This window comes from Pelodiscus sinensis, chromosome 2, assembly GCF_049634645.1.
Source record: "Pelodiscus sinensis isolate JC-2024 chromosome 2, ASM4963464v1, whole genome shotgun sequence".
Lineage (NCBI taxonomy): Eukaryota > Metazoa > Chordata > Testudines > Trionychidae > Pelodiscus > Pelodiscus sinensis.
Genome location: NC_134712.1, coordinates 156,479,463 through 156,490,075, shown reverse-complemented (window position 1 = coordinate 156,490,075; position 10,613 = coordinate 156,479,463). Strand labels below are relative to the sequence as shown.

General features: G+C 39.2%; 1 protein-coding gene across 4 annotated transcripts in view; it reads right to left on the bottom strand.

Annotated features, from left to right (window-relative positions):
* The window catches only part of GRB10 (growth factor receptor bound protein 10), a 207,138-nt gene that overhangs the window by 63,012 nt on the left and 133,513 nt on the right, over positions 1 to 10,613 (bottom strand). The window lies entirely within an intron of this gene.

Here is a 10,613-nt window from a genome sequence, read left to right as displayed (position 1 = left end):
TATAAAGGAGGCTAACTGGTTCCATTCCTCTTATAAATTCTTACTTGCGACAGCATTCTCCACAAATTTTCCCTTATAATCTAGGTAAGAGAAGACCATTAAATGTTCTTTCCTACACAAGTTGTGCACATAAGTATGGTATTTAATTTCGCTGTAGATGGTATTGTTAGTTTAGAAATCTTCAGTGTAAAATGTTCATTATAGCTGCTCAGTAGGAGGGTTTCTTTAGTAAAGCTATAATAATGAGTGGAGTGTTTAGCAGAACATTGACACAAGATATTCCAGAAGGCGCACATGGTTATGCAAGCCTCCCTGAATCCTCAGCTGTCCTTTTGTCCAATGTTATGTTCCAGTAGCCTGTTTCACAATGTTGTGCATTACAGTACCAAATCTCATCTTCCTGCTTCTCTCTGAGTTTTTCTCCCATAACTATCCCCATGTCTCTTCCCCATTTTGACGTAGGAGTCTTATTTCTACCTCTCATCTACCTCTGAAATCACTGTATCTGTTTCACTCTAGTTATAACATGAGAACTACTGCCTATATTAGCTCAAATAATTTCAGCAGAAGGCAGCCACTCTTCCTACATCAGTACACAGTGATGCATACCGTGTTCCTGGACAGCATTTATACCTAATCAAAAACCTTTTGTTTCGTAAAATCAAAATCCTACTTCTACCTATCAAATATTTCTTTTGGATTGCAACCCAATGCTAAGATCCTGCCTCTATGAAATATCATAACTCCTAATTCTTCTTCATCATCTTTCTTCCCTTTTCGTCATCTCTAGCTTTATCATCATCATCACCACCACCACCACTACCACCACAATATAAAAGAACAGCAAGCTTGGGCCCAAATCAGATACTTTAGGCAATATTAAGCTCACCCATTTTTAGTTTTATTCTTACTGAGACCCAAATAATTTGCATACATACAAGACGTACATTCCTCCAAATCTGAAGTTTAATGGAAATGTTATCCAACCTTTGAATGGTTCATAGTATTACCACTACCACATCAACTTCTAGCCACTTGATTTTGTATGCAGTCAGTAGATAGATACAATACTCTCTCTTTGCAAATTAATGATTTATGGGGGTATTAGCAAATTGCACTGGGCTTAACAGAGGTCGTGGTGATAAATATTAATGAGTTTATTAGGATATTATGTATTTAATCATATTATTTTGATGTGTATTGAAATTGGTGGGGAAAAAGGACTCCCCTTACTAGTGTATTATGTAATTTATATGCAGTGTAAAACTGGGAATACCAGATACTTCAGATTTGAGACCATTAATCTATTTTAATGACACTTAGCATCTTAACCAGGGATGCAGAGGAGCACTCAAAATTATATTTGGAGAGGAAAGGGAAGATAGGTAGGGGCATAAGTCAACACTGGAATATCCCCAGCTTCATAACAGCTTTCCAAACCAATTGTCCAAAAGCAAACCTCCCCCCATCCCCCCCCCCCCCCCACACACACACCAAGCAGCTGAATTTTTTCCACAATGGATATTTCATTCCAAACCCCTTAATATACACACAATGCACTCACTTAAGAATTATTATATCTTCAAAAACATCAAAGCTTTCTGAACTCTAGTTAGTTGGAATGTTCATACACTGCCAAACTGTCTAGTTGTCTTAATCAGTATCTTGCTAGGTCATGCCATGGAACTACAAAATCTTCCTTCTCTAAATTAAATGAGCACACCATGAGTCAATACACTGAATGTTAATCAACTGAACTAAGTAAATCAGGGAAGTCTAAATGTCAGAAGGTTTACCAATATGAATGTTATAAGAGACTAAAGCTTTGCTATAAAGTTGCACGTCAAGATACAGATAGATTGGCTTAGATGAAAGGTATCTTTGAAGTTGGCTGAAAGTACATTTTTTTCTCTCCTCACATCCCCTCCCCCCCAAAAGCAGTAAGTTTGTGGTAATTTCTAATAGATTTGTCTAATATTCTCTGTCCACCTGCTTAACATCGTGCATGAATGTAGCAAACTGGCCTTTTGAACTGGTGAAGAACTAAAGCAACACTTTCCACGGAATGCCCATTAAACATTTAAAATGGTGAGCCCTACTAAGAAGACATTAATATTCAAATACAGGAGTAGTCTGAGTGACTATTAAGTATACTTTCTAGATATACACTTCTGTACCAAGGACAGACCAACCTTGCTTCTACAAAATACAACTTGCTATTCTCCTTCTGTAAGTCACTATAACAGCCATGCATAATTATACAGCCATACTGTACTGAATTGGACATGTTCTATACTTGCTAGTCATCAGCTGTATTAATATACTTCAGAGCAAGACAGAAGAATGGCTGCACACTGCAAATCTGAAAATGTATAGAGTCAGGATGACTACAAGTTTCTGTGCCATGAATGAAAAAGGGTAATGTCGTCACACAAACCCAACAGATCTTAGTGGGTTACTGAACTTCATAGTAAGCGACTGTCAAACAAAACTTGTTTAAAAATATTTATCTAGGATTAATGCATCTTGCCTAGCAGGTGATTTAATATTTTTTCATGGAAAATTGGTTATAAAATGGAGATGTACAAATTTACAAACTATAGATGAAAATATTATAAGTTGTTCAAATGCTCTTAAAGCACTATTCATTTAAAAGGGGCTTTGCATAACCGAGTTCAATGAATGCATGTTGTTTAAAATGCAGGTATTTTTTGGATGGGAATGGAGTTTGGCCATTGGTGGAAATGGAAAATAAAAAATAAAAAAAAAATAAAGGAATATATTGTCCTAACTTCCATCAATCATCCATGGGAAGGGTGAGTATGTCCAACGAATAGCAAATACTGCATCACTGCTTTCTTTTCAGTTTTGGCTTCTCAGTAGTTCAGTTTTAGATAAAGTTTCAGTGACCTATATTTTTCTCAGAATACTCCTTCAAGAAGTACTATCTTTTAACTATAGTGCCTACAAAATCCTTTTGAAAAGACTAAGAAATTGTTGCCAGTAAAGGAATAAAGTTTCCATTGTTCCTCTGCATTAGAGTCATTGTTTTAACTATGCTTGTAACCTAGGGCTAATGAAAAGTGAGTTTGGCTGCAGTGGAAAAGGCTTTTATGTTTCTTTATAGAATAATCAAATTATAATATTTTACTTTATATTTGGTATTTATAATAAAAAAAAGTTATCTTCACCTCTGGGTGAAGACAACTTTAAAGCTGTAGAACGATCCGTGTCTTGTTTGTACATGTGCATGCACAAACATGTGCGCTGCAGTAAAACATGCCCCTTACTGACCTTACAAAGTAGTACAATAAACTTGATTATTACTGTATTTCCCTATTTTCTGTTCAACCACTTCTACACTTCTACCTTTTCAGTTAGCTACAGCTTGTGTTACTCAATTACTTGAATTGCTCAAATTGAAAATAACCAGTTCTATATAGTGTTCCCAAAGTTAAGTTATTTAGTAATTATACATATATATTAAATTAAAATCCATCATTAATCTTTATTCTTTTCTAAAAATTTTACTCAATGTGATGTTATTTGGATTTCTGAAAATATTCCAAATCCTAATTTATCAATGTGTTGGTTATTTTTTCCGGGGGTAATGCACTGTACAGAAATAATGTTGGAATCTTTTCCAGATATCAGAAGGAATGCTTTCTTATGTGTATTTAGTATAATAAAAATTGCTGTTGTAGATTAGTTTAATCTTATTGATTTGTTGCCACAAAACAAAGAAGAGTTTCATGGGATTTACTACTTCCTCTCCTACCCTTCCCCACTAGGGAAAAAGATTATGTATGTTAAGGGTCAAAAATGTTGCTAACTTCAGAGTATTAAACCCAGACAGCACTGAAACCATTTTCAGTTCAACTACTGTTCATATACATGTCAACAAGGAAGAAAATGATAAGACTGCAAAAAATATGAAGACCTATAATTTGTTTTGTGGTTTGATTGCCAGGGCACTTCAGGTTCTTCTGTCAACTCATCTGACTGCACAAAAAACAACCAGAGTTTTGTTACTGTTCTTGTTTGTACCAAAGCTTTGCCAGACTATACGCTCTATTAATTCCACTTTTAAAACCTTATTAGGGAGTGTGTCAACTTATTACAGGCTATACTACGAACGTTGCAGTTTAAAGACTAACTGAAAAGTCTCATCCTTTTAAAGAGCCAGGGGGTGCACTCACAGACATAGAATACAATGCAGTGTCAAGGTTCATCGTTTATTTTTCCCCTACAAACAGCATTTTGTCCTAGTTTTATCAATAAATTAGACAAAATAACCAGTTAACTTCACTACAGGGTCCAACATTACAGTCATCTTGAGATGATTAATACTACAAAAGAGAATTAAATGGAAACTCAATGGATGACCCTAAACCTCAGTTTGGGCTACTTTACCTCCATGTCACCAAAATTAAGCCTGAAATTTGTCATGTAGGGTTTGCAGGTGGAGGAGATGCTCTTCACATAGGAGAGTTCAAAAAGTCAGACATCTCACTTATCAATCCAATAGCCTCACTGAGCAGTATTTGAAGATTTTTCTTTGACCTAGGAAACCTCCAATAGCACCCCAAGACTTGGTAAAGGCATTACACAGTTGTATATAACTATTTCTGTTTTATGAAAGTTTAAATTCCATTATTGCCTCCCCCCCGCAAAATTTAATCTGCAATTTCAGACATCACATCACTCTAGTTGAGCAGATGCACAGAAAAGCATTCAGATTCTGGATAACTTATATCATGGGTGCATTTTAAACAATGTTCTATCTTACATACAAGCCCCTTGAAGGAGGAGAGAAAAGCAATCCAAAAATTCTGAAGCTAAATAAAATCTTTTATTTCTGTCACATCAAAGCAACTAAATGCATTCTTTGCAAACTCTAAAGTTGGGAGTAAGTATGGGTATAAGGTGACAAAAGATCACGGAGCTTACAGGTTATCCCAGATCCATCCTTAACGGGAAGAGTTTGGTATCTCTGGGACAAGTGTCATGTTAAAGATATGTCAAAGCCTTGAACAGTTTTTAAAAGGACTACGAGTTTTGCTCAAAACAGTATTACTCTAAACAATTAATAAAGTTACCATTGGTTCTTAATAGACAGGTGGTTTCACACATTACCATTGTTTAAGGTAGGGGTGGTTGTGAGGGTGGATAGAACCTTTCTAATCCCTTGAGAAAACATGCTACCATGGAGACGGTAAATACTATTTGGCCAACTTCCCCTGGATGAAATGCAGAGATAGCAGCTAGGTATCTACATCTTGAGGTCTCCCAATGGTGCTCCCCAACCCAAGTCAAACGTTTGTGACTAGGGTCAGCGAAGGTTGGGGAGTGTTGAAGAGAATGCCTGCGCAGACGACAAAAGGATCCAGCCACCATCTCAGTGATCTGACCTGGCATCATCATTATCAAGTTCATACTGTCCTATCCCGAATGGTAAATAGAGGTGAGCCATGCCTGATGTTGTCAGAGTTTCAGTCTGGCATGCTTAACCACATATGTTCACAGAGCCACGTGCCTGAGAAGACCTAGGCAACCTCTTGTTGTAGTGGTGTGCATAGTGACTCCTGACTCAGTGCTGGGCATGACTGTGATGCCGCAGGCACTGGAGAGAAGTGACAGGAGGCCACGGATCTGGAATGCTGCAGAGCTGCAAAAACGGAGTGCCACATCAAGGAGGGCTTGTCTTGAGACAACACCTTGCTTGGCAGTGCCAGGGCCCCGGACTTGTCTGCACGAGGCAAGGGCATCATGATTTCAATCTAGTCTTGGCTGCCTCAAAGGTATCGGGCATTGAAGTCTCCACAATCTCTACCAGGTCTCAATCGTCAGGGTAGCCACCCAGTGCTTGGGATTCTGGAGTCAATGGTGTTACCTCCTGACGTTTAATGGGAGAACCCTGCCTATTGGTTCTCTGCTCTGCAGGAAGTCTGGCAGACTTATGTGGGGAATGACCCTGTTTCCTTATTCATGTTGCATAGGAGGGACTGGTGAAGTTGAGTGGTGCTGAGGCTCTGACTCTCAGTGGAGTGCCAGAGACTTGCGGCATCAAGGCTCCTTTATGGAGTCTTTTCACTCCACTGTTTCCTGTACCAACTCCAGGGTACTCTGTACCAGTGAACTTGGCCTGGGTAGTGGGGAGCTACAGGTCTAAGTTCTTGCTTCCATCAGAAGCTGCTTTAATCTGAATTGTCGCTGGGTTTTTTTATGCGAGACTTGAAAGCCTTGCAGATTTACATTCTGCTTGATGCATTTCACTCCAGTCAGCACAAGCAGGAGTCATGGAGGTCACAATTGGCACAAGAACTGCAAACTTTTGAAGCTCTAGGCTTGCAGCATACCCTGCAGCCCTGGGCGGGTGATGGGACAAAGGAAACCAGCCGTCCAAGTTAACTACTCATTACTAACAGTAAAACTAATAACCAACTAACTACTTTCACAAGAAACCATGTCAAGGAGTACTTGTGAGCAAGTGAACTGCACAGATGGTAAGAAGGAACTTAAGGGAGAGTTGGGTTGGTGGGGAGCCCCAATACTGACCCGACGGGTGCTGCTAGGGGAAAAATTTCTGACATCCATGCACGTGGCACACATACACTTGATAGAAATTGACATGAACAACCACTCAAAGAACAGTATGTTTCCTGATGGGTTTTATCCACGTTCTTCCATATATTTCATATGATAACAATCTTGGGTGATCACGTTGTTCATTTTAAGAACACTTTCACAATAAATTTGATGAACTTCAAAGACGGTACCAGTGTGAAATTTCTGAAGATAGATTCTTAAACCTTGGGTTGAGTGCTTTGCAAAAATCAGAGCGATACGAGCATGCTTTCAGAAATCTTAAAACTGATACAGAAACTACAGAATCCAAAGCACCAAAAAAATCAATACTGTTTCTTTTGGTTTACTATTGAAATATTTGTACTAAAAATATAAAGTCAATGTAACTGAAATAAATATATTTGAAAATGTTTAATATGTTGAAAATATCTAAAATATTTAAATAAATCTTATTATTGTTTAACAGTGCAATTAAAGACATGATTAATTGTGTTTTTTCCAGTCACTGGACAGCCCTACTCCTAACACTTGCCTCTACAGGTATTACAGACATCTTGAAGCTCAGATGGAACTGATTAATGTTAACAAAGCAATCTTTTGCAATCAGTATTTGCACAACTCTAAACTCATTAAGAAACAGTGTACAACAGAACAAAGTCCACCAGAGTTATAAAGCAATATACATGAAGAGAGGAGACGATGCCTTAAGCACACTTATCAAGTATTTGGAGCCGTGGTGTCCAACATGCTAGCCACTAGCCACATGTGGCTATTTGGCCAATTGAGTGTGGCTAGTTGGCTGGTTGAGTGTATCTAGTTTGCTATAGCAGTAGCTACTATACTAGCTGGACACCACACAGGATACCAAAGCTGGGAGGGATTGAAAGTGCTTTGGAGGATATGATTAAAATCCAAAATGATCTGACCAAATGAAACAGTCTGAAACATACAGAACGATGTTCAAGAAGGACAAATAAAATATAAAGTTGCCCTACTGAGGAAGGAACAATCAGCTGCACACATACAAAATGGGAAAGGACTACCTAGGAAAGATCTGGTGGTTACCTTGGATCACAAGCTAAATCTGAGTCAATGTATCACCACTGGGGAAAAAAGCAATTCATTCTGGGATATAACAGTAGGATTTTTTAAAGCAAGACATAAGAAATAATTCTTCCAATCTATTCTGTGTTAAGCCTTCAGTGGAAACATGGGGACACATTGCAAAAAGTTCAGAGGAGAGCAACAAAAATGATACAAGATCTAGAAAACATTTTAACTCCGAGGAAAGATTGAAAAAGGCAGGATTTGTTAAGTCTGGAGAATAGAAGACAGAGTGGAGACATAACAATTTTCAAAAAAATATTATATAAATAAAAGGTTGTTCCAAGGAGGAGAGAGAAAAATCGTTCTTAACCTCTGAAGGTAGGACAAGAAGAATGAGCTTAGATTGCAGCAAGGGAGGTTTAGGCTAGGCATTAGGAAATACTTCTTAACTGTATTTAAGCACTGGAACAAATTGGATAGGGAGACTGTGGAATCTCAATCATCGTTTAACCTGTTTTTAAAAGCCTCCAAATACCTGCCAGCAGTGGTCTAGTTAAGAGGTTTTCAAACTGTGGGGTGTAGAGGAATATCTGGCAGGTCAGCAGTGATGTCAAGTGGTTTGGGCTTCAGCTGTGCATGGTGGTGGAAGTGTCACTTCCTCCCCAAACCGCCTTTTACTCACCTCTTTTTGTGTTGGTTTGGAGTATAGCAACCAAAAATTGTAACTCAAAGCATAACTTTTGAGTTCAGCTCAAAAAGTTTGAAAGCCAATGTCTAGTTATTACATAGCCCTGCCTTGAGTGCAGAGAACTGGACTAGATGACCTACTGAGATCCCTTCCAGTTCTACACTTCCATGGTTCTGTAAGATTAGGCTGTGGTGTCCAACAAGCTAGCCACTAACCTCATGTAGTTATTTGGTCTGTTGAGTGTGGCTAGTTGACTTGAACAATGTGGCCATTGGCTGTGGCTAGTGCACGACAGCAGTCTGGCTAGACACCACAGGATTAGTGTTTGTCCTACCATGCTTGAATAGCTCAGCTATGTTTTTGGGCTGAACAAGGTTTATTAAATTCCTACTAAAATGTCAGGTTAGTCTATACAACAAAGTTTTGTCATCAAAGCCTGCCTTTTGGCAACAAAACTGAGACTATAGACATTGCAACGGAACTTTTGTTGGGAAAAACACCCAGTTTCGGTGACAAAAAATTCAACCCCTATGAGAGAGACTTCCGTCTTTCCCTCTCCTTTTATTGTGATAAAAAACCAGCGTAGGCTCTGCTGTTTATTTTGTCGACAGAACTGGCTTCCATCTGTATCCCACAATCTCTTCTCTGATGGCTCTGCTTAGCTTTTACCTCTGCTACCAAGCATGTGGAGGCACGTGGACACTCACATTTCAAAGCTTGAGGAAATGTCTTGACAGCTCAGTGAGCTGCTCTGTTTGGGGAACAAAGAAAGAGCAAGTCATTGGACTTCTCCTGTTCTACCCTGCACTAGGAACACAGTGGCAGGTAGACTGCTAGTGCAGGGGGAGGGAGGACAGGCTGCTGTGCTGCTTTGACATTGCTAAGCATGGAGAGCTCACATATCTACTTATGATGCTGCTCCTGGCAGCTGAATAGCCTGTGGGAGAATTGTGGGGGAATCCCAAGATGTCCCAGGAATTAGCTCTGAATCCCAGGAATCAGCTCTGTCTCCCCACAACACAGAACTTTGGGCTACATACCTACAGTGCATGGCTCACATTGTTGATGATGGTGCCGCCAGCGTGGACATGATTGGTCAACAGAGGAAGCAAATATCAACGCCCTCAGACAATTTTTGTTCTGTTGACTCTTGAGTGTTGACAAGACCTGATAACATGTACATAACCATAGATTGCGTTGGGAGCAGACAACCCAGAACATGTAAGCTTCTGGTGCAGTGAGTAAGCATATTATCTTGACGTCAGCAAACCAAGAAATAGAACAAGCAAGATAATTTCCAGTTTTGCAGTTTCACACACAAAATATTGTACGAGTAAAGATTTTAAGTTCCAAATTAAGGCATTGTTAGCCATACAAGGACTATTAAATTTTTAGCATTTAAAGAGGGGGCATTTCAATCTTCATATTTAGGCAACTATTGCTTTTATGGTTTTAAAATGAGAACACTAAATGCACACTGCGTTTAGTGGATGAGTCCCAACAGCTTTCAGTACAAAGTTAAAGCCTTTTAGATTAAGCTGAAGCATTTTTCATGTCATAATCTATTATTGTCAGGGTTCCATTTTGGCTCAGTATTATAGTATCGTGTAATTATCAGCCATTAGTATCATTTATCTACTTCAAAAACTGCCTCTGGCCATCTCAAAGAATGAAATCTCCTGTTTCTCAGATTTTACTTCTCTCATATATCCACCAACTCCGATACATGAACGGCATAGATTTGCTACTTTTATATTTAGTCATGAAAATGTTTTTGCACTATTTCCATTTACAACATACTAGAGAATTTAGCCGGCATTGTTTGGTACTTAACTCAAATAATTTGTTTTTCTTAATTTAAATCATTGCTCTGGGGTAGAGCTAGTGATGAGGGGTTCAGTATACAGGCTGTCCTGGGGAGATAAGACAACACCAGCCCCCTCTCACCAGGGCAGCTTGGGGTAAGGTGAGAGGCACCTATCCAAAGCTGTTGACGCTGACAGAGTGTGGGGGGCAGGAGAGAGGGAGAGAGACACACAAACTCATTCTGACATGTGTAGTAGACAACTGTCTCTTTCTGTGGGTTTTTAGGTCCCATTGACCCTGCTGTCATACATGCTCCTAATCCAACTTTGCCAGGGAAGCTGTGTCTTGCACGCACTGACACTGGTTATTATGCAGCACTCCAATGCACACTCCCCAAACATCTGACACTGAAGAAGTGCTGCTTCATAACAGCCCAAGGGCTCCTGCAAGCAAGGCCAACATAGTGTCATAAGGTGTTTTTTTT